We start from the raw sequence: 21080 nt of genomic DNA on the forward strand, positions 1-21080 counted from the left end.
TCAGAAGGAGAAACAGGAGGCCCAAAGGCCCTGCAGGACAGAAACCAATCTGCAGTCTAGAGGTCAGCTTAACTGAAATTCAGCCCAGGTGGGCAGAGGTTGACAGATCTTCCCAGAAACCTCGGGGTGTCTTTGGTGGAGGAGTGCTCAAGAACACCCCCACATCCTGCAAGCTTAGAAGAAGGGAAGCAGAAGAGAGGAAGGAATGAAGGAGGGGGAGCCCAGCCTAGACTAAGGAGGCCCTGTGGACTCCTACAAATGTCACTCCACTGTGATGCACGCAAGTTCAGAGATGGAAGGAAACTAAGAATTTCCTGTAATAATTTTTGCTGTTTCTCAGAGAAAACTGCGAGCGGAGGAATGACCTTACCAGCTCACCAAGCATGTTAGTAACAACACTGGAAGTAAAATTCAGGATTCCTGCCCTACACACAGCACCTGCTCACATGCCCAGTCAGAACCGCTTCCCCACTGGGAGGCCAGCACTAACGCTCATTAAGCATCGTTTGTGTGCAAGACTTTGCACAAAGTGCACGTGAATCACAGATGACAAATGAATCATCACACAGGAAATATTTAATATAAATTGTGGGGTTTTTTTTAAAAAAAAAAAAAAGCATGCAGTGCTAAAAGACCATGTAATTGTGGCGCCTGCTTAGTCCAGGACTGGAGGACAGGGAGAAATTTCCTAGGAAGGTGACACTGAGACTTGACGTGTTCACAGATAAAAAGTGGGTAGACATAGTTACAAGGAAGAGAATCCCTTCCCTTGCTCTCTTCTCCTCTCTCACAAACATCCTCCTCTTTGCAAACTGTTTGCTCCAAACAAGCTGACCTCGTGTCTGGCCTTCATGCACAATATGGCCATTACTGTCCTGGACTTTTGCTCATGCAGGCCCAACCAGTGAGTTCCATGTTTCAGGTCCACCTCTCATTCCTTGGATGCTGTAGCTTCCTCCACACCTACCACTGTGAATGGGGCTCAGGTGAGGGTTCCTCCTGTCTCAGAACTTGAGACTCCAGCCCCACAACACCTGACACAGCACTGGACTTCTGGCAAAGAATGAATGAATCAATGAATCAGTGAATGAAGATGTGGCCACATACAACACAAGGGAAATTTGTGGGTTCCTACTCTTCTTCTGCCAGCTGGCTCAGATGGTGGTGGTGGGGGGGGCGGCAATCTCATAAATCCTGAACAGGACCCAGACCCTTCTTCCAAGTGAAAATGGAACCATTTTTACCACCTGATCAGTGATCCAGAAAAATCACCTTATTTAAAATCCCTTCTCCTAATGGTTCTCTTAAAGTTTAACAAAGTTCTTTTGTCAGAGCCTTATGAGAAAGGAAATGTTGCTGTCACAAAGCAATGCGGCTCCGTGGCCTTGGTTTCCACCCTGGGGCAGTGGAGGGTAGTCAAGGAGCAAAAGATCTAACAATAATGACAGCTAAGGGTGCCCATTCCCACAGTCTGGGACTCCTCCTCCAGAAGTCTTTGGAAAATTGGCCCTGACCTGTCAAGACCCCAGGGCTGATCTGGGATACCATCCATGGTTCTGGCTATGGACCACTCTCCCTTCTTCACAAGAACATCCAGGAAGGATGCTAGGGTTCTGCCCCCTTCTAACCTGAGTCTCTCCAGCCCAGGTCAGATACAGAAAGCTCTGTGTCTCAGGACTCACATAATGTGTGCTCCAGGCACTGCATCATGCAGCTAACTCCACATGCTCAGCTTCTAGGCCTTTCCATCTCAGCTTCCTGGGGGGAACTCTGAGCAGTAGGGAATGTATCTATCCATCTTTCCCAGACGTGGTCTCCTGAACCTGCTACCCCAGCAAGTTCAGAGAAAGAAGGAGTCACCCAGGAATAAGGGGTAGCAGGCAAGCAATAGATAAATATCTTGGACTCAGAGTCAAGATGACTTGCTGACTTGCTCGTATTAGCCAACCAATCATGTACCATTCACATGAACCTGGGAGGCGGTGTTGATGAGCTGGATTTTCAAAGTCAAGAGCACTTCCAGTACCTAGAAATAAAGAGAAACCGCCTGGCATTCCATTTTGTTTTTTCTGAAGTAATCACAGGATTAGCCCTTGTCCAGTTACAACCTCAGAGAACTACCTCTGCACCCAGAAAAGACTTTTGGAGGAACTTTTGCTTTCCATGCTGGACAATTTTGACAGAAGTAGCTCAGAGACCTCTTGGAGGAAAAGGAAAACAATCACAACCCTGAATTCTAGTGGGAGGGTGCATTGTAGTCTGGGTGGGGACCTAAAATAAGGCCCTCACCAGAGCAGTGGACCAGCATCCACGGAGCTGCATTGCTTTATGACAGCAACAGAAACAACAATGCCTCTGGCTTCATGGGATTCTCCATCTCTCTCCCTCAGTGTCTGGAAATAGCACCAGCTCCAAATTCTTGGATAGTTCATGGGCTTTTGCCCTTCCTACAGTGGAGCTGGTGGCAAATCTAGTAGCTCACACACATAACCATTCCTCCCATTTCTATCAACTGGAGACAGTAGGTAGGGGGCCATTGGAGTTCTGCAAGCACCGTCCTGTTTAAAGATCATAACCAGGTAGCAGGTAGGAGAGGAGAGTGGCACATACCTTTGTCTGCCTTTTGCAGAGGAAGGTTTTCGGGATGTTTATGACTTCCCCGAAATCACACACCACAAGTAAGAGGTAACACTGGGATTTACAGCTGGAAAATTTGACTCTGGGGTCTTTCCGTATTCTACAAGGCCCCTCTGCCCATATCTTACGTCAGCAACCCAAAAAAACATCTCAGCACCACGTTGCTTCCAGTTATGGTCACTCTTTGGGTCCAACACAGTTAAGGCTTCCCCCAGAAACCTATCCCTACACACCTTCTCCAGTTAGTGTAATGCCTTTGGTATTGGCTCACATATGGCCCAAGCCCTCTGGATCAAAAACCATATGTGACACATGCCGTGGTTGGTGTGTGTGGTGGGAGAAGGGGGTGTTGTTTTGTTTTCCATTTTTGCTTAGCCGGTGCAAGAAACATGCCTCCGCAATCAGCATGACTTTTGAGAATCAATTTGTATTCTGTCAGCCTGAGTGTCATTAACAACCTCTGCTAATACAGCAGTAATGAACATCTGGAAACACAGCAGCTGTAGAGGGAATGGAGTATTAAAAAAAAAAACCCTATGATGACAGCTTGTTTTTCATGAGCTAGATTGGCCCTGTGCAAATAAGGGAGGCGAACAGACAAAATGGAAGCCAGAAAGGGAAAGGAGGGTATGGGGAAAGGGGTTTCTCCTCAGTCCACCCTGCTCCAAGGCAGGCCTCCCTCAGGGAAGGTGCCGTTTGCTCTCAGGGGTCTTCTGGCCATTTGGGGCCAACAGTTCATCTTGGGATGTCTCCAGGCAGGTAAGTCCTCAGGGCTGGGTAGGCCTGAGTGGGGCCACCTGGCCAAGCAGATGGCAAGATGTCCCAAGACAGGAGACATTTTGTCCTGATCTAAAGCCTGCACAAGAGGACAGGTGAGCATGGCTGGAGAACACTCCAGACAGGAAATCTTGTGTGAAGGTGAGGAGCCTACCAGGGTGCTGGAGTGGTCCAAGGAGACAGAAGCCAATCCACGGAGGCCTAGGAAGCTGATCAGTTGTGTGCATGGGGTCCTATAGATGGAGGGTGACATAAGCCTTCTTAGCACCATGTCACAGATGAGGCCAACGGGGTCCTCCCCCAAGGACTATCATGTGTGATGTCCACTTTGCACCTGATTCAGTCAGATTTCTCATCCCTGTGACCAAAAGACCTGACAAGAACAGTTTTAGAGGAGGAAAAGACTTATTGGCACTCACAGTTTCAGAGGCCTCAGTCTGCAGTTGGCTGATTCCCTTTCTCTGGGCCTGTGAGGCTGAAGGGCATGTCAAAAGGAAACAGCTCAGGACAAAAGAGAGAGCTCCACTCACCGAGGACAAGATACAAGCCCCAATGGCACGCCCTCTGTGACCTCTCTTCTCCAGCCACAACCTACCTGCCTTCAGTTACTATCCAGCTAATCCACATCAGTGAATTAATCCATTGATTGGATCACAACTCTTGTCATCTTTTCATCACTTCATCTCTGAGCCTCCTTGCATTGTCTCGCACTTGAACTTTGGGGACATCTCTTATCAAAATCATGATATCACCTGTGCTCCTCCAGCCTTGTCGAGCTCTTAGTAGCTCTAAGATTCAGCAGACAGCAGGACAGTGAGGTCCTCACCTCATGGGACCCACAGGCAGGGAGCAAGAGCAGCAGACGGGTGGAGAGGCATCCTAGGAAGAACAAAATGGGTGGGCATGGGTGGGCTGCTTGAAGAATGGAGTAAACAGAGGACTAAGAATGTGAAAGCAAGATCTGAGTAGCTCCATGGGAAGGCTAGTCTGAGATAGAGAGTTTGCAGGTGGTAAAACCCAGAGTGATGATGGCCTCATCATAATAATGATGGGAAAGGAGAACCAGGGAGAGGGAACCCACTCCCACCCACCGCTATGTCATGGACCCTGCCAAAGACCTGACTCTGTCCAGGAAAGCAGAGCTCAGCTCCCCAGGGCTGTGAAGGCTGCTCCCTCTTCTGTGTGACTTGCCCAGTCCTACCTCCTCATGCACCTTGGACACTTTGGGGGTCAGTAGGGAAAGTGCTAGAAGGGTTCTCTAGTGTTATGGTCTCCTTTGGTGAGACCTCTCCTTGTTTTGGACCCATGTTCTGATTTTATAAACCAACATTAAACAATACAAAAAGAAATTAAGAAAACAACCCCATTTACAATAGCATCCAAGAATGCAATATCTAGGAATAAATTTAACAAAGGAGATGAAATACTTTTTTATTGAAAATTAGAGCCAGGTGCAAAGGTACATACCTATAATCCCAGCAGCTTCAAAGGCTGAGGCAGGAGGAATGCAAGTTCAAGGCCAGCCTTAACAACTTAGTAAGGCCTTAAGCAAAATAAACAATAAAAATAATGTTGATGTGGCTCAGTAGTTAAGCACCCCTGGGTTCAATGACTTGTATCAAAGAAAAAAAATAGAAGATATTTTTGAAAGAAATTTTAGATCTAATTAAGTGGAAAGATATCCTATATTCATGGATTGGAACACATAATATTAAGATGGCAATACAGGACAAAGCAACCTGTAAATTCAATGCCATCCCTACCAAAATTCTAATGACCCCCTTTTCACAAAAAGCCTATCCTTTTCAATGCTTTATGGATTCAATTTAAAATTCATTTAAAATTCATCAGCAGACCTATGGCATACACCCTGCCGACAAGGAGTGCTGTCCAGAGAAAAGTCAATCCTTGACATCTTTATAACATAGCTTTCCTTTTACTACAATAGATCTCAATTCTGACAAAACAGAAAATTCAGTAAAACACAAAGGGAAAAAGTTCCTGTGATCTACCTCACTGTTGGTCTTTTGGTGTTTTCCTATGTATACAGACGGATAGAGAGATATTCATGGTGTTTTATTTGTGTATTTTTTTAGTCCTAAATAAGTTATGTTTTTGCCCTTTGAAGTAACATCAGTTTTTTGCCATGTAGATTACAAATAGCGGCATATCTGGCACTCCTGTAACCCTTTTGGAACCCCTGGTTTTCAGTCTGATGATACATCAATCTATCCATATGTCCTTTCCTTGATGAAGGGGTGGAACCGGACCCTCACTTCTGCTTCTTGAGATGTGAAATATGGGTCACTTTTTTGAGCCTTTGAATTATATTATCCTAGAGAAATGCCCCAATGTTGACCTGGAATCAACATTAGAGGAAAGATGCAGAGGTACACTGTTTGGGGTAAGAATGCACCTCACTCAGAGGGTCTTTAAGAAGCAAATGCTGAGCATGGAAGGGTAAGCAAAAAGAGCTCAGCAAAGGGGGATCTTGTGGCCATTCTCCCAACCCAGGGACCAAAGTCACCATCCAACAAATCAGCAGATGGCGTGGGTGAGGATCCTTTCTGAGATGGTAAAAGATGGGTCAGACACTAGGTCCTTCCACATTACATCAATGTCCAGATAAAGCAAGAATTATTTTGATGACTATAGCTTTGAAGTATGTTTTGAAATCAGGAAGTGAGTTCTCTCAATTGTTTTTTTTTTTCAATTTTTGCTTTTCATTTGCAATATTGTTTTGGCTGCTTGGGGATCTCTTGTAATTCTACATGAATTCAAGGAATGACTTTCCCATTTGTGAAAAAAAGTCATTAGAATTTTGATAAAAGATTGCACTGAATCTATAGATTGCTCATATTATGTCTTCCAGTTCTTGAACATTGAATGTTTCCATTTGATTAGGTCTTCTAAAATTTCTTTTAACAATGTCTTATAATATTCACTATAAAAGTCTTTCATCTCTTCTGTTCAATTCATTTCCAGGTGCAGAGACACAACACAGAGAGCAAGCTATAGTGGTTCTCAGACTACAGTAGGGACTGAGTGCACTACAGAGAGGCATTCTCAGCATGGCAGGCTCTCTGCCTCCCTGTATGGTCGACTGTGGCACCATCAGAGAGTCAGCAAAGGTAGTTGACCAAGCCCAAAGGAGACTATTGAGTGGTGTTGATGACTTTCAGTTGTTCATAAGGGGTGAAATCATCAAAGTGACCAACATGACATGGAATCACTGAAGATTGGGATGTTATGGAAAAGTTCATGAAACAAGTTGTTTTTAAATATCTTATAACTGAAGATGAGGACCATTTTTTTTTAGTTTTTTTTAAGATGGACACAATATCTTTATTTTATTTATTTTATTTTTATGTGGTGCTGAGGATTGAACCCAGTGCCTCATGCATGCCAGGTGAGCGCGCTACACTTGAGCCACACCCCAAGCCCCAGGACCATTATTTTTAATGACTGAATCTCCAGTGAATACACCAGAAAATAGAGAGCATCTTACAGAAATTATTTTTTAATTATTGAACGTACCAGGACTCTACATTGCAGTTCAGGAAGTGCTGGCTTTAGTAGCCTCTTGGACATCTTCACGGATTGGTAAACTAACAGGGATAGCCATCGACAGCAGGGATGGATTTACCCATGTTATCCCAGTGACAGAGGCTATGTCATTGTAAGCTGCATCAAACACATCCCAAGGGCAGGTAGAGATTTTAAGTATTTCATTCAATAGCTGCTGAGGAAGCAGGAGGTGGGAATAATACTTCCTGAGCAGTCATGGGAGACCACAACATCTTTATTTTATGTGGTGCTGAGGACCAAACCCAGCACCCCGCACATGTCAGGTGAGCGTGTTACCGCTTGAGCCACATCCCCAGCCCTGCCAGAGAGATTTTAAAAGAGTGGTAGATGCTGAATTAAATAGCTCAAAGGCAAATAGCTCAAAGGCAGCAGAATAAAGCCTAAGCCTGTGGAGGTTCAGGTGACAGCACATCATATGCAGTGTTATGCCGAATGGCTGGGAGACTCATGCTGGCCTCAACTCCACAGTTCTCTCAGGTCTGTCATAGCAAGGAGTATGAGGAATATGGCTCTAGCTTCTACGGCCACAATCCTGTCTTCAGAGTCATGTCTTCACATCTGCCTTGAAGTCATTGTTCAATGAAGCCCACATTTGGTGCTGAGTCAGCAGAGACTTCAGCAAAAGCCATTTATCTAGATGCTGATGGTTTTCTGCACTCCCTGTCCCCCTCTGCCCCTGTTTTCTCTCCTTCATCTGAGCGTCTAGTTGACAAATACAATTCTTACGAAATTCAAATGCAACTTTTAAAATTATTAGAGAAAAAAATGGCACAAAATAGTTCCCCTTAGGAAAGATCGTAGGGTGTGAACACTGATGCTCCCAGCTTATTTGTATAAATAAAGTGTTATAGACTTGAAAATACAAATCAATGTTTATATTTCCTATCATTTTGTATCTTATGGTATTTTGTACAATTGGCTAAGACTCAGCGCAAATAGATATCGATGTCATGAAGAGCTGTAATAAAAAGTTTTTAATTGTGAGGCATGTTCTGATATGTTTATAGGCAAATCAAATAAAATAGAGCAAACTTTTTGCCACATGTTTGCTAGAAAATGATTATACTTTATTGGCATGACATGAAGTCTGAACACTGAACAGTATTGTTGGAGTATTATTATGGATCCTGTGTCTGTTAGGTGATTGGGTTTGGGGTTTTTTTGTTTTTTTGAGCTTTGTGGAACTGTTTTACAGAAGATGTTGGTTTAATGTTGGTGAATGTTGGATGAAATACTACCTTACACCATTGTAATAAAAGCTGTTAGAATATTTATAAATTAAAAAAAGTTATTCCCAGGTAATATATTCTTTTGGATGTGATTATAAATGGAATTGTTTTATTAATTTATTTTTGAATTGTTCACTGCCAGTTTATAAAATCACAACTGATTTCTGTGTTGTAGCCCTATATCCTACAACTTTTCTGAATTTATTAGTTCTAGTAGTTATTTTATGGATCAATGGGAATTTACTATGTATAAAATCATGCTGGGTTCAAATAGAGATAGTTTCACTGCATTCTTTACAATTTAAATGCCTTCTATTTCTTTATCTTGTCTAATTTCTCTGGCTAGTACTTCCAATACAAAATTGAATGGAGGTGGTGAGAGTGGACATTGTTATCTTACTTTTGATCTCAGCTTTCAGTCTTTTGACATTGTGATGTTAGTTATGGATTTTTCATAAATGTTCTTTATTATATTCAATTCCTAATTTTCTTAATGTTTTTATCATAAAAGGTGTTAAATTATGTCAAATTCCCTGTCTACATCTATTGAGACTCATGTGGAGGATTTTACCTCTATTGTTGGATTTATTTTGCTAGTGTTTCATCTTTTCTTGAGGATTTTTGCAATTATATTATACAGTGTGTTTGGTATATTGGTCTACAGTTTTCTTATGGGATGTTTCTCCTGTTTGAGAATCCAGAGCCACATAGAAGTTGTTATGGACTAAACTGAATATATATCCTAATTCCCAGGGTGACTACATTTGGAGGTTTGGAGACAGGAGCTTTAAGGAATTAATCAAGGTTAAAGGACTCTAATATGCACCCATGAGAAAAGGAAGAGATACTAGAGATAGCTATCTACCTCCCCTCCAGGCATACTCAGAGGAAAGGCTATAGGAGGACACAGAAGGAAACTACCTAAAAATCAGGAAGAGAGGTCTCCCCAGAAACCAACCCTTCTGGCACGTGGACATTAAGCTTCTAGCTTCCAGACCTGTGAGAAATAAATTTCTACTATGAGGCTACCAGTCTGGGGTATCTCATTATAGTAGCTCAAGTTGACAAGTACAGAAGTGATCTGACTTCTATTTTTTTGGGAGAGTTTGAGTAGAATTGATGAACAATGATGTTTGGTATATTTCGCCAGTAAAAACCATTTGGTCCTGGTATTTTCTGTTCTGAGACGATTTTGATTATTGATTCAATCTCTTTACTCATTATAGGTCTGCTGAGATTTTCTATTTCATCTTGAGTCAGTTTTGGCAATTTGTGTATTTCTAAGAATGTGGCTGTTTCGTCTAGATTATCAAATTTGTTGGTGTACAATACAATGTGTATGATATTTTTTTACAGCTCTTTTAATCTCTGTAAGGTTGGTAGTAAGGTCCCCACTTTGATTTCTTATTTTAATTATGTCCTCTCTCTTTTTTCTTAGTGCAGCTAAAGTTTAGTCAGTTTAGTTGATCTTTCCAAAGAATCACCTTTAGGTTTTATTGATTTTTCCTTAGTTTTTCTATTTTCTACTTTGTTTATCTCTGCTCTAATTTATATTATTTCCTTCCTTTAGCTGGCTTCAGATTTAGATTGCTTTTATTTTTGTACTTCCTTAAAATGCAAAGGTAATTGGTGATATGAGATCTTTCTTCTTTTTCTAATGTAGGCATTAAAGTGTGCATTTAATTAATTAATTAATTAATGCTTTAGGTTTCCCTGTGAGCTCTGCTTTCATTGCATCCTATAAATTTGGGCATGTTGTGTTTGTAATTCTATTTCACAAATCTCTGACTTTTAATTAGAGAATTTAATTCTTCTCCATTTAAAGTGATTACTAATAAGGAGGGACTTCCTCTGCTTTTTTTTTTTTTTTTTTGGAATGTCTTGTGTCATTTTTCCCTCAATTCTTCCACTACTACCTTATTTTGTGTTTGATTTTTTTCTTGTGTGCCATCTTAAATGAAGATGAAATGAAGGAAAGTCTTCATTTTTTCTCTTTGCATATTTTTAATTTATTATCTAAGTGGTTGCCTTTCGGTTGCAATTACTAACCCAGATTCGTAACAATCTGGCTTGAACTGACACCAACTTCACTTCAATAGCTTCCTTAACTCTATTTCTACCTCACTCCATCTCCTCTGTGTGTTATTATTATCATAAGTTGCATCTTTACATATTGTATGCTCATTAAGATGGATTATTGTTTTATATATTTGTCTTTTGAATCATATAGGAAACAGAAACAAACCAAATGCACAGTAATACTAGCTTCTATATTGACCTCTATCATTACTTTTACTAAAAAAGTTTCTTACAGCATTGAGAATTCCTTCTAATGTCCTTTTGTTTCAACTTGAAGTATTCCTTTCAGCATTTCTTTCAGGAAATGATTATTAGTGAAAATTTCACTTGCCTTTTGTGTACCTAGCAATGTTTTAATTTCACCTTCATTTTTGAAGCACAGTTTTGCCAGATTCGAATTCTTGTATGATGTTTTGTTTGGATTTTTTGTTGTTGTTGTTTTATTTTGCCTTGTTTGGGATTTTGGATTTTGGATTTTGGTTTTTGGTTTCCTTCTCAACATTTTTTAAATATATCATCCCACTTCTGGCCACCATGGTTTCTGCTGAGAAGTCCTGTTAATCTTACTAAATATTCATTGTATATAACAAGTTGTTTCTCTCTTGCTGCTTTCAAGATGTTTTCTTTGTCTTTGGCTATTTATCATTTGATTATTAGATGTTTCACTTTGTTGCCTTGGAGTTTTTCTCCTTGAATTTCTATAACCTTCATGGATGTGTAGATTCATACCTTTCATCACATTTGAAGAGTTTTCAACTATTACTTTCTTGTGTATTTTTTCCTGACCCTTTTCCTTTATCTTCTCCTTCTAGGACTCCCATAATATTTATATAGATCCACTTATACTGTCCCATAGTTTTCTTAGTTTTGTTCTATTGATTTTTTTCTTCATTCTTTTTTATTTCCATTATTCACACTGGGAAATTTCAACTGTTCTATGTTCTCTGTGTACTCAAATCTGTTGTAGACACTCTCTGGTGAGTTTTTCACTTCACCTATTGTACTTTTCAGCTCCAGACTTTCTTTTTGGTTCTTGTTTATAATTCTGTCTCTTTATTGATATTCCCTACTTGTTCATATAGCACTGAAATTATCTTTTGTCTTTGTCCATGGTTTCCCTCATCTTACTATGCATATTATAGAGTTAATTTAAATTCTTTGTCTAATAATTCAATGTCTGGACTTTCTTAAAGATGGTTTCCTGTGGATTTCATTTTTCTTGTAGAGAATTAAATATTTCAGGGCTGGGGATATAGCTCAGTTGGAAGAGTGCTTGCCTCACACACACAAAGCCCTGTGTTCAATACCCAACACCACACACACACACACACACACACACACGGACTGAGAATTGGATATTTTAAATATTGTAATTTAGTAACCCTGGAAATCAGATTCTACCATTTCTTTAGGGCTTTCTGTTTGGGGTTGTTGAAGACTATACTTGCCCATTTGTTTAGTAACTTTTTCAAATTATTTTTGCAGAATTTGCATGCTTAGTTGTATGTGGTCACTGAAGTCTCTGTTCCAGTACATCTGTGGTCAGATAGTGACTTGACAGAGAATTTGTTGAATGCCTGCATCCAATAAGAGGAAAAAAAAAGGAAAAGAGGCATCCCATCTCTTTAAAGTCTCTGGACAGAAGCTGCTTCATCCAGAGGGGGTTGAAACATTGGCAAGCCTCTATACTAGTCCCTCAGTGAACCAACAGACAGAATAAAAGAGACGACCCCATTTCAGAAGACAAGGTTTATTGCCCACAGTGATACCAATAAGCCACATCAGGAATGCAGACCATCTTCCCCACAGCTGCCTGACTCAAGATTAGGGCTGGAGGTTGGTAACTGCTACATGAAACACAAAATTTACTATCTACTATCCACTTTCTTAACTCTTTTATGAGTGCTTCAAGGATTTTGCTAGATTTCAGAGTTCTAAAATAGTTGATTCTTCTAGTTTGCCTACTTCAGAGTTGTTTGGTAGAGGAATCAATTCCTGAAGCTCCCTACTCTTCCCTCTTCCGTGACACGGTTATTAATCTACTTTTTGGATAGCTCAGTTTTATTCCCATGGTTATGATTATATTCAGGTTTGTCTCTCTTTTAGAATGAGTTCTGATTATCTATATTCATTTGGAAAGATCACCTGAGTCCATTTAGCAAGTTCTTAACCCCTCTTCTTCCATCTCCTCCACATTTGAGATACTGCCCTCCCCCCTTACTAACCACATTGCTTTGGGTTTTCTCTTCCTCTACAGTATAAAGGCAGAGTGGTTTGGAGGCATTGGGTTTGACTTACAGCAAAAGTTTTCATTTCTAATTATAGTCAAACTTACAAAGTTCTGCAGATATTTTTATTACGTAGAATGAATCCAAGTTTATACCTGAATCAATTACACTCCATTCATGTCACTCACTTGCATTACAGAAGAGTTTCTTGAGCATTTGAGGAATGGAGCTCCCATGAGCAAATGGGGACTTACACATTAACCCTGGGTCCTCCCACAGGGAGCCGTCCCGCCTGTGATACCATCCATCATGTGTACCCTGGAAAACACACTGGGGCCAGCAGGGCTAGCTAGTGATTTATCTCTTCTGTTGGAGGTTTCCAAAAAAAATATCATTTCTGGTATTTATTTATGGTTTGGGATTTTTAACTCATTAATTCCTCTTCTATTACTTATTTCTGTGTCCTACTTTCCTGGAGTTAACCTGATTCTTCTCTTTTTTAACTTGAATTGAAAGCTTACTTTATTTCTCCTCTTTTCTGCCTAACACTGAAAACAATTTAGGGTCATGAATTTGCTTCATTATCACTTTGGCAGCTCTCCTAGGTCTCCATATGTAGGGTTTTCACATTGCCGTTATTCAGCAATTGCAGTTTCTTTTTGTTTCAAAGTTATTTAGGAAATGGTTGCACTATTTTTTTATGTTGATGTTCAGATTTCACACGCATGAAGGTTTGGGGTTTTATTTTTGTTCTTAATCTCCATTTTCACTGCAATGGGGTCAAAGCAATGACCTGTACAATTTCTATAAGGAGAATTTTCTTTCTTTTATTTTATTTATTATTATTATTATTATTATTACTTTTTAACCTAACAAATGAAATACTTTTATAAGTGTCCATTGGCACTGGAAAGGACATGGTTTCTCAGCCTAAAGGGGACAGAATGCACCTTATAAACTATAAAGTCATCTTATTGACTGCACCACTCAGTGTTCCCTTGTCCTTATGGTGTGCCGAGTCCTTAGGGAGCTATGCTGTAGCATTTCACATTCACCATGTTTCTTTCAAGGTTTCCTTATGCTCAATGGGTGCAGCAGAGTCAGCTGATATTAACCTGAGGCCTGATGTGACTCTGGAATGCTGTTATTTAGAGCAAAGAGAACTGGCAAAAGCTGCAGATTGAAGGAGAGGGAGCACATCCAGGGCAGTGGCCGGGGCCCCTGTGTGCCTGTGGAGCCGGAGGGTGGACCCACTGCTGACACCCTCCGCTTGGTCCATGTTCCCAGGGCATGGCAAAGATTTGAGGTGACTTTCTGGATTCCACTGCTTTAGACAACTGTCTACACAAACTGCTTCAAGACTTGCACAGGAATAGAGCCGCCGTGGGCCCAAAGCAGTGGGGCCAATTGGTCATGGAATAGAACCTCTGAAAACATGAACTAAAATAAAATGCTGCTCTTTTTGATTCAATCATTTCTGGTATTTAGTGCAGTCACTGGAAGCTGACTGACAACTATCAAAAGTAGAATGGATCAGAAGTGAACCACCAAAGAGCAAAATAAATGGCGGTACATATAGTGATGTAGACACTTTCCACAAACGTAGCATAATACCAAGTGGAAGCAGTAAGATATAAAATAATATAGGCAGGACTACACATAACCTCCACCTAAATACCTGCTCCCTCCCCAAATCCATCTTGTATACCAAACTGCCTACCTACCCTGTCCTCTTGCATCTCAAATTCAATATGCACAATCTGAATTTCTGATCTACCCCCTCAAAGTATATTCCTCCCGTATCTCGGTTAATGGCAATTCTACCCTTCTATTTTCTCAGGTGAAAGACCTTGACTTGCCTTTTCTCTTCCTTTCATAACTCATGTGTAAACCAAACATCTACTGGCTGTGCTTCAAAAATCTTTCCAGAATCTGGCCAGCTCCATGCGGAATACTGGTCCCAGTCACCATCACTTCTGACTGTATCAATGCAGCATGGCTTGAGATCTCCCTGCTTCCTTCTTGACCCAGTATGATCTGACTTCAAACATGCCATGCATGGACCCACCTCAGGGTCTTTGCACCTACTCTTCCCTCCACCTGGAACACTCGTATGCATTTACCCATGTGGTTTGCTCTACCACTTTTTTCAGCTCTGAGTTCACAAAGCCAGCTTTGTGTTGAGACCTACTGGACCACCCTGTATAAAACTTCCCCTCTCCCCATTCCCCTGGTCCTCCCATCCCTAGTCTTGTTTTGAAATTTTTCCACAACTTTCTACATTGTCTTGCTTACTTATTTAGTTCATCCCTTACTGTTTTCCCCAGACTGCCACCACCTCTCAATCGGAGCTCCATGAGGGAGGGAATGACTTTCTGTTTGGTGGGTTGCTAAGTCCTTATTGCATGCACTTATTGATTGGTTGATTAATACTGGAGATTTAACCCAAGGTGCTTTATCCCTGAGCCACATCCCCAGACCTTTTTATTTTTATTTTTTTTTAATTTTGAAGACAGGGTCTCACTAAGTAGCTTAAGGCCTCACCTAAGTTCCTGAAGCTGGCCTTGAACTTGTAACCTTCCTGCCTCAGCCTCCTGAGTTGATGGGATCACAGGCAAGTACCCCTGTGGTTAGAGCACACACACACACACACACACACACACACACACACATATATATATATATATATATATATATATTCTATCTTTTAACATAAATTCACTAGAAACCAGAGCCTGAGGTCAAGCACACATGCCAATGTTTCTGAGGGGCAAGAGTAAGGGGAGATAAAAGTGAGTCAGGGAAGGAGGAAAAGCAAAACTTGACCCTGCAGGACCAAGGGAGGCCCAGCCAGAAAGCAGTGAGGCTCCAGTGGAAGGAGACCAGGGTGCTGTCTGCTTGCTCCTCTTCCTGGCCAAGGGCTGCTCCACGGACACTGCCTTGCCTGTATTCTGCAGCCTCTCCAAGCAGCTACCTGAAACAAGGAACCCGAAGATCCCTGGGTCAGGTCTGCATATCAAACTGCTGACCCAGAAGAAACGTCTGAGGCCCACCCTCAACTCCAGGGAGGCTGAGACTTTGTGAGGCGAGAAGTCAGCCCAGTGGCTTTATACCCTAGGGTGGTGGTGACATCTATGGCTAGTCCAAGAGCCATCAGCCAGGACCAGCCAGCCAGGAAGTGACCAAGTGGCCAAAGCCAGGGACAAGGTGGGCCTGGCAGTGTATGCAATACACAGTTGCCAACAAACAGAGGCACCTTTCTTAGCTGATATGAAAGGCCACTTTACCTATCATGAGATGTTGGAGCTATTTATTTTAAATGATCTTTTTACATTCTAGATATCTTGCCTTATCTTCAAAAGCATTTTCTATTTTGTGCTCATATGTACATTAATATACCTCATGATACGGTTGAGTGGTTTGATGAAGTGGCATCTGATTGCTTAGTCCAGCACATCTGGACTTCCCAGATCCTGAGGACAATTCCTGAATTTCACATTGCCTATTCTTTCTTGAATAACAGGAAGTCTGAAATTTGCACCCTAAACCAACTGAAAGATTCTTTTTGGATCCCTTACTTTCCCATGGTTGTCTTTACAATCCCCTCTCAGGTCTCACGTGGAGCACCAATGACCAGCTTGATGGTCACCTAAAAGCAAGGACAGGGACAGGCCACAGGAAACCTCAGATGCTGGCTTTCATTTGTTCCTGCACCTCCCTTGCCCGTGGCCCTATCATAGCCAACAGCCCAGCCACTCTGGGCTAGGGCCATTCCTAAACTTTGTGACCAGCTCTAGAAAGACCCCTCTTACCACTTGGTACCAGGGTTTCCCTGCACAGGTACAGGGTATCTGGGGACAACATTATGGGCGTGTGTACATGATGACACAGTTAATTACATACAGTGATTATGGATATAAGTAGTGTCGAGAGAGAGCGTACAGCATGGTAAAAGTTAGTAAATAATTAAGGACGTGATGAGAATCTTTGCTTGAGTCATTTTTAATTATAAGGTCATACGATGTAGTTCACCATGACTGTTTAGCTGCCGTCCAGTGAGGCTCCTGGAAGTTGCACTCCTGCTCTAGATCAGCGTGGGCTTCCCAGCACCCTGTGGAGCTGCGGAGTTCTTCGGCAGCACAGCCCAGTGGATAGAGAAGCGCCAAGCTTTCACAATGTAGAAAAGCAAGTGACGATCATCCTGGGGAAGAAAACCATGGGAGCTTCATTTTTCACCCTGAGCACTAAAGACTAGTTACAGAATCAAGGAAGGCTGGGTGGGCTATGCAGCAGGTGGAGTCCGGCTGGGGACCAGGTAGCCACAGGCCTACCGAGTGTGAAAGGTACAAGGTGGGGATATGGCCATAGAATCAATGCCACTCAACCTCCCACGAAGGCAGGTACAAACGCTCCTATTTATATTCACAAGTGTCTGATGCGAGGGAGACACTCCTTTGAGACTGGGGACTCAGAGGGAGTGGCACAGACAAGAGTCCCTGTCCTGGGGCTGGACTTGAGGAAGGAAAGGCAAGGTAGGACACAGCCCAGTGCAGGGAGGTACAGTGCTGTGTGAGGGGAGGTGGAGACACAGCTACTATCCCTCAGGGGGTCAGGAACAAAACACTGACACTGGGGACCAGGGTGGGGCTAGCGAGGCAGGTAGAGTTCCTGGAAGAGAAGGTAATACAAAGGCCCTGCCTGGTGGGTTAGCAAGAGAGTGACAAGCTCCCAGCTCTGCACTGGGGAGGGTGTTACAGCCCTGAGCCTGGGGGTGAGGAGGCAGGGGCAAGGACAGATACAGGGCTACAGAGCAGGGAGGGGGAGCAGTCTGTGGACGGTACCCCTGCCAAAACAAGGTGGGATTCCCATGTATCTTTTAAGAAAGCAGAGGGTTGCAGAGTGCTGCATCTGATACAGGAAACCTTCTGGGATTGGGGAGAGAGATCCCAGCCCCCTGCACTCACTGCACAACTGCCTGCCACACCCGAGAGCCAGAACTCAGGGTTCTTGGGATCAGAAATCAGATACATTTACAAATGCATCTGCTGTGTGTATTGAGGTGGAAGCGGGATGGAAATCAAGGTCAAGACTGAGAATAGGATTAGGTATGGGGCTTGGTTTATTTGTAGAAAGTTTCAGACCCAGAGGATGTTGCTGCTGGTCTACACTGACTGACCACAGTCGAGCCAGTACCTGTGTGCACTGCGATTACTGTGTCTGCAGAGCACATCTCCAACACCAGGTGCCTGGCCCCCCTCCATTCTGGCCTCTGTGGCTGTGTCTGAGTGCGGATGAGCTAGAATCTCTGACCTAGATCTGCAGTCGCCTGAGGTCTGGTCCGCAGAGGAGCAGCACCTGTAGCTGAGAAGCCCAGGGCAGCTGTCCTTTCTCCTGCCTTCCTGACTCCTTCCTGACCCCCTGACCCCTTCCTCACCCCCTGTCCACAATCTACTGGAACACTGTCCACCATGCCTACGAGATACATACATGGTAAGAACACATGTTAAAAATTGTGATTGGCCAAGGCCCTGGGGTAGGCACCCCCAACACAGAGACCTCTGCATATCCCCAGCCACCCCCACCCCCAGCACCTCTCCACCTTTATAGTCTGGCTGCCATGGAGCTCAGAACCATGTTCAAACTCAGCCTTAAGAAATAATAGTTTCTAGCTGGGCACTGTGGCTCATGCCTGTAATCTCAACAGCTCTAGAGGCTGAGGAAGGAGAATCACAGGTTCAAGGCCAGCCTGGGCAATTTAGCAAGACCCTGTCTCAAAACAAAAGAAAAAAAAAATGTCTGGGGATGTAGCTCAGTGGTAAAACAGCCCCGGGTTCAATCCCTAGCACTGGGGGGGGGGGAGGGGGGAGGAAAAAGAAAAAATGTTAGAGGTTCTAAATCATCTACTGATGTATATGCTATACTTTTCATGGACTTAGTGTACTACCTTCCTTTCTTCATTTTTTAAATATATTCAGCCTTGTTTCAAAAAGAATCTGAAGTTGACAAAGCTACATAGCTAGAATTAGCCAATGGTGAATTGAATAAACAAGAAGCTCAGAACAGAGCAAACCAAGTGCACGGAATGTGGAAAGCAAGAGGATTATGCACCCCCAGAGAAATCACCAAAGCATGTTGTGCACAAACATTGGCTCATCTCCTCCCATGTGCCTGGTGCTTGCCAGGACCTGGGACACCCTGGGGAGGGCCTGCCCAGACCTTTCCCTTCAGCGACCTGCAGGGGAAGGCATCAAGTAACAGTCCAGGGCCAGGAGTGTTGGTGGGTGCTGCCTGCCAAGGGCCAGCCTGGTCTTCAGTGGAAGGAGCTCTCCCCAGCACAGGTCACACAGGGAGGACTGTGAGCTGGCAGGGCCAGGAGGGGCCTGAGGCTGCTGGACAAGCTTGCAGTCACCCTTATTTACATTTCCCATGCTAGTGATTCCATGATTACTATATTATATGAGTTCTTCTTGTAAACGACTATGAATCTGTCAGGGAAGAAAACCAAAGTGGATTTGCATTGTTTCAGAGAACATAAAAATGCAGTCAGGAGGCCTTGTTAAGCCAGGTGTCAGGCCTATCCACAGCTGAACTTGTGACTGAGCTGTCTGCGCATACCCACCCCAGGTATGCTGACCTCCTGAACTGGCCCGACTGCAACTTCTCCAAGGAAATTCACCAACATGTGTGTCAGTTTGCAAAATCATCCCCCATGCTTCCTGACACTGTTCAGTCCCGTTCTTACAAGACAGTTTGACCTCTGCTGCACCAATCACTATTCCTGACACACCAGAGACGTCATTAACAGCATCCCCTGCCGATTAAACTGTAAAAACAGCCACCGTCCTATGAAACCTGGAAACGCATTTTCAAGGCTGCTTGAATTGGGTGTCCCCTGGATCAGGATGCTAAGAAACCTCAAATAATTGGGACTTTTCTTTGTTCTCAACAGGTTGATTTTTTTTTTTAATCTCTGTGTACAACTCCTTTGTGGAGAAAGGAAGGGCATTCACTAATTCAATGAATGAACATGTTCCCTTCCACCCATTCTTTACACCTGGGCTTGCCTGCTTGCTTTCTCTATATCCATTACAGCAGGAGCCCTGAGCACATTGCATGCAGGGACCACCTGAGCCTCCTGCTTCCCTACCTCCCCCTCTTCCAGCAGGACACAGCTCCCTCTTCCATCCTCCCCCAATGCCACCCAGAGATCTAAGCCCCTCACAGAGCACTGGCTCCATCCCATTCTAAGGGCTTGGGCCTGGGCAGTTATGAGCAGGTAAGGGCAGATCCCCATACATCCTGACCCTCGCCCTCCATCAGCAACTGCCTTAGTAATAGATGAGATGACTTCAACAAATTTATTTCTTGTAGTTCTGGAGGCCCAGAAGTTCAAGATCAAGGTGTTGGCATAGCCAGGTTCTAGGGGAGCTGTCTCGACTTGCAGATAGTTTCTTGCTGAGTCCTCACATAGCAGAAAGAGTATGCAAGCACTTTGGAGTCTCATCCTTTGAAGACACTAATGCCTCACGGTGGCCCCACAGTCATGACCTTACCTAATCATGATCATCTCCCTAAAGTCCTGCCTCCTAATGCCTTCATTGGGAGCTAGGACTGCAAATATGAATGGGGGTTGACATAATTCAGTCTCTAGGAGGATCCTTGAGAACAGCCTCTGAGGTTGGCTATCCTCTGGCTGTCTCCCTGCAAGCTCACAGTGTAGCCATGGCCCCTGAAAGCAGTTTCCTTCTATAGACAGAGCCTCCCTAGGTTCCGGTTCAACCCCTGTCTTGCCTCTCAGGCCTCCGGTGGTTACAGGTGTACTCTCGCATACCCAGAGTTCCCTTCACCTGTCTCACAGTCCCCAGCAGTCCCTTTATCAAGACACCTTGGCCACACAGGTGGAGTGTACTCTCATTTCTGCTGGATCCTTTCCAGAACATTCTCTGCAGACCAGGCTGCCTCAGTCGGGCTTTTTAATTTGCCAGGGAGAGAAATACACCTAAGCCACTGTGTCAGGTCCCTAGACCAACCTCAGGCTGGATGATTGGCTAGAAGAACTCACAGGACTGAGAAAACACTGCTATGATCCCCGCTGTGGTTTATCACCGTGAGACAGTTCACACCCAGCGGAGGTAAAGGATGTGTGGGTGACATCCAGGAGGGCAGGCACAAGGTCTCAGGTGACCCTTCCCCATGGACTGGCACAGAGACATGCTTCATTTTCCCTGCAGTGATGTGTGGGACCCGTGTGATATGTCCCCAACAGGGATTGTCACCTGAGCCTTGGTGTCTGGGGGTCTTATTGGAAGTCAGTCCCAAGCACACAGCTCCGGTATGGTTGGCCTCAGACTCCAGCCCCCCAAAGCAAAACCAGGCGTTCCCCATAAATCACACACTTATCTGGCCAAGCTGGCGTGGCCCCAGGTCCTCAGGCACACAAAAATACACTGCTATCACAGAGAATATCCTCAGTCCTCAGAGGTGATCTCCCAGAGCGTGGCCAAGGGCCAGTTCTGATGACAAACCCCTCTGGAAAGGGCAG

The 21080-nt window shown here is 43.6% G+C and overlaps 1 pseudogene; it reads left to right on the forward strand.

Annotated features, from left to right (window-relative positions):
- Nucleotides 1–6485: 6485 nt before the first annotated feature.
- Nucleotides 6486–7569, forward strand: LOC124106171 (actin-related protein 3B-like; annotated as a pseudogene).
- Nucleotides 7570–21080: the final 13511 nt, after the last annotated feature.

This window comes from Marmota monax, unplaced genomic scaffold, assembly GCF_021218885.2.
Source record: "Marmota monax isolate L192 unplaced genomic scaffold, Marmota_monax_Labrador192_F-V1.1 WCK01_AAM20220418_F8-fsc00034, whole genome shotgun sequence".
Taxonomy (NCBI): domain Eukaryota; kingdom Metazoa; phylum Chordata; class Mammalia; order Rodentia; family Sciuridae; genus Marmota; species Marmota monax.